Source organism: Hyaena hyaena, unplaced genomic scaffold, assembly GCF_003009895.1.
Source record: "Hyaena hyaena isolate Hyena2069 unplaced genomic scaffold, ASM300989v1 scaffold_732, whole genome shotgun sequence".
Lineage (NCBI taxonomy): Eukaryota > Metazoa > Chordata > Mammalia > Carnivora > Hyaenidae > Hyaena > Hyaena hyaena.
This window is the reverse complement of record NW_024081364.1, coordinates 6,920-10,372: the sequence shown is the minus strand read 5'-3', so window position 1 is coordinate 10,372 and position 3,453 is coordinate 6,920. Positions and strand designations below refer to the sequence as shown.

The 3,453-nt window shown below is 40.7% G+C and overlaps 1 pseudogene; it reads left to right on the top strand.

The window, feature by feature from the left end:
• Positions 1–290: 290 nt before the first annotated feature.
• Positions 291–2,848, top strand: LOC120220860 (annotated as a pseudogene).
• The last annotated feature ends 605 nt before the right edge of the window (positions 2,849–3,453 follow it).

Below are 3,453 nucleotides of genomic sequence, written 5' to 3'. Positions count from 1 at the left end.
ATGAATTGCTTTCTGGTTGTTTTTGTAGTTATTTTGTTCTTGCTCTCTTCCTTTGTGGTTTGATTACTTTCTTTAGACTTATAGTCCTTTTTTTGTGTGTATTTACTATAGGTTTTTGCTTTGTGGTTACCATGAGAGTTACATATAACAACTTATATCTAAAATATAAGTTAGAGGACCTATCCCCTATTACTGGGGCCTGGCTTTCCTCCCCAGCCCTTAGGGGCAGGTAGGAGTTGGGGGTTGGGTCTCTGGGGCAGGAGGAGGCTGGGGCAGTCAGCAGGTGGGCAATGATGCTAAACTTCCACACTGCCACCAAGTCCAGGAGGAAGAGCATAGAGTGGGATCTAGCCTTCTTCAGGTTGCCCCAGGATCTGGTCTGATGCCAGAAGTGGGTGGAGAATTATAGGAGAGCAGACTTAGAGGATAAACCACCTGATCAAGAAAGTAAATTATCAATTATATGCCCGACACTCTGAGACCTCTATGGTCTACAGAACTATACATTTCTCAGAGACATCAGGTAACTAATGAATGATTGGGTTATTTTATTTCTCAGAATTAAAGCAGGGGTGCCTGGGTGGCTCAGTCAGTTAAGCATCCGACTTCGGCTCAGGTCATGATCTCACAGTTGGTGGGTTCGAGCCCCGCGTCTGGCTCTGTGCTGACAGCTAGCTCAGAGCCTGGAGCCTGTCTTTGGATTCTGTATCTTTCTCTCTCTGACCCTCCTCTGCTCACGCTGTCTCTCTCTGACTCTCAAAAATAAAAATAAATAAAAAAATAAGTAAATAAAATTAATCAAAGTAGATAGTTGTGAGGTCATTGGGAGAGTCCTTATAGGACAGTTCATTGGGATAATGCAAGACTGACAACATTTGATCCTACCAGTTCATTTGAACAATCCACATAGGAGACACAGAAAAAGAATAAAATAAACTGAGTGGAGATTAAATCAGGTCACTAAAATAGGAAAAGACAAAACTTCTGAAGAGGAACAAAACATAAAGAAAAAACCAATAACAATGCTCAGAATTGCTTCTCCCCAGCACAGGAGAAGGGGATAAAGAACAGGACGAAGACATTTTACCTTTAACCCTTGAAGAAAAAAAGAATACAAAGAATATTTAAATTGGAAATGATTCATATGGGAAAACGAAACATACCACTGGATGGGCATGAAACCAGGGAGCTCTCAGAGGGTCTCTTTACTCCTGATAACTTTCAGGCACTACTGGCATGCTGGAAAATTCTGGCGAAGAGGTTCTGAGCCAGCGCTTTGAGACAATAGTGGTTAACAGGTTGTTCTGCTCGAAAAAAATGGCTGAAACAGGTGCTAGAGATCTGTGAGAGCTGCATTCAGGAGGAAACTCCTCAGGGAAGTGAGAGACTCTCACTTCATCATTGATGAAGTAGAAGACCTTGAAGGAGAAGAACACTTGTCTGTTTTGGTGAGATTTGTTGATTTGTCTCATACCCTAAGAGAGGAACATGTGGGCTTCTTGCCTTACAAAGCTGCTGCTGCATTCTGGCTGTGAAATCTTGGGCAACGATAACCGAGAAGTGGGAATTGAACATGGCCAGGCTTACCCTGTGTCCAGCGGATTTTCTTCCCAAACAAAAGTTGTTGCTTCTAAACTTTAGGAGATATATCCCCAAGCTGTCTACACGCTTTGCTCTTCCCGTGTCTTAAATACGTGGTTGCAAAATCAGTGCCTCTTGTGGGAGTATCTGTTGCATTAAGAATAGAGGAAGTTTGTTCCCTCCTCCGTCCATTGCCACAACTGTTTTTAGAGTTTCGCAAGGCAATTTCTGTCCTCTTTCAGAGCAATGAGGAAAAGGGTAAGGGACTGAAAGAAATTTGCCATTCTGAGTGGACAGGTAGGCATGATGCTTTTGAAATCTTGTGGACCTCCTACAAGCACTAGTTTTATTTTTCAATGATACAAATAGTGATAAAAATATTAGCTGGAATAACTATACGGCTGGTAGAGCATTTGTACTCTACCGTAGAAACAGATTTGTATTGCGTCATTACCATTGATGTTCTTTAAAATGTTCTATCTTTTTACAAGAGCCTTTGGGAAAAATTTTCAGGGGCAAACCTCCGATATCATCTACAGTAGGTTGACTACAGTGTTGCATAGACTGAATGAAGTGATGGACTATATTGAAGTTTATCACGAATTTTGGTTTGAAGAAGCCACAAATATGGCAACTGAAGTTGATATTCAGCTGAAACTCCCTGGGAGTTTCCCTGGACTTACACAGAGCCCAGCGAGATAACCTATAATCTGAGCTCACCTCCGAGAGTTACTGTAAAGAAACTTTAAGTGTTTCCATCGTGGAGCACATTATTCAGAGACTGAAAGATATATTCTCAGAACAGCACCTCAAAGCTCCTAAATGCTCATCTCTGGAACCCTCAGTCATGGGAGAGCTCAAATTTAATATGTCAGAGGAGCACCATGCTGACATGTACAGAAGTGACTTATCCAATCCCAACACATTCTCGGCTGAGCTGCATTGCTGGAGAATCAAGTGGAAACACAAAGGGAAAGATATGATTTAGGAAGCCTTGCTTCTGCCAGACATCACGATTTTTCTAAAGTTCATGCATTGCTGAAAGCTCTATGTATTCTTTCTGTGTTGAAAGTTGAGAAGGAACATTATGAAAATGGGCGAAAGTATTTCAAGCATCACTGAGGAACACTTTGACAGACCAAAGTAACTTGGCTTTGCTTAACATAAATTTTGATATAAAATATCAGACACATATATCAAACTGTACAACTAAGAGCTTCCTACAGATAACTCAGAAACCACTGAAAATACTGAGGACACTTTTAAAGTAGGCTTTCTCTTGTGTTTGATATTTGGAAAAAATCTGTAAGAAATTGGAAAATATCTTATGGAAAAGCTGTCAGGTGGATATAGGCCACTTATGACCTATTGACCTCTCATTGAGTACATTAGCCATTGATAATCTACCTATTTACTGCTCTTCCAGAATATAGGATTGGAAGTGCCACTTTATACTTCTATAAGTACTATAGAAGTATACTTCTATATATGGGGTCTCTGCTAATGGCACTTTGGAATTGTTTTAGTTTAGTCATTTAATTAATTTTTTTTAATTTTAGAGAATGTGAGCAAGGGAGAGGGGGAGAGAGAGAGAGAGAGAGAAAGAGAGAGAGAGAGAGAGAAAGAGAGAGAGAGAGAGAGAGAGAGAGAAACTTAAGCAGGCTCAGCACAGAACCTTACATGGGGCTCGATCCCACAGCCCTGGGAACATGAACTGAGGCAAAATCAGGAGTCAGATGCACAACCAACTGAGCCACCCAGGAACCCCTTTAGTTAAGTCATTTTAGAATAATATTTATTGTCACTGGATCCAATTGTCAGGTATTGAGTTATGAGCCCTTGGAAGAAATAGATTTTGAAGAGAATACATTT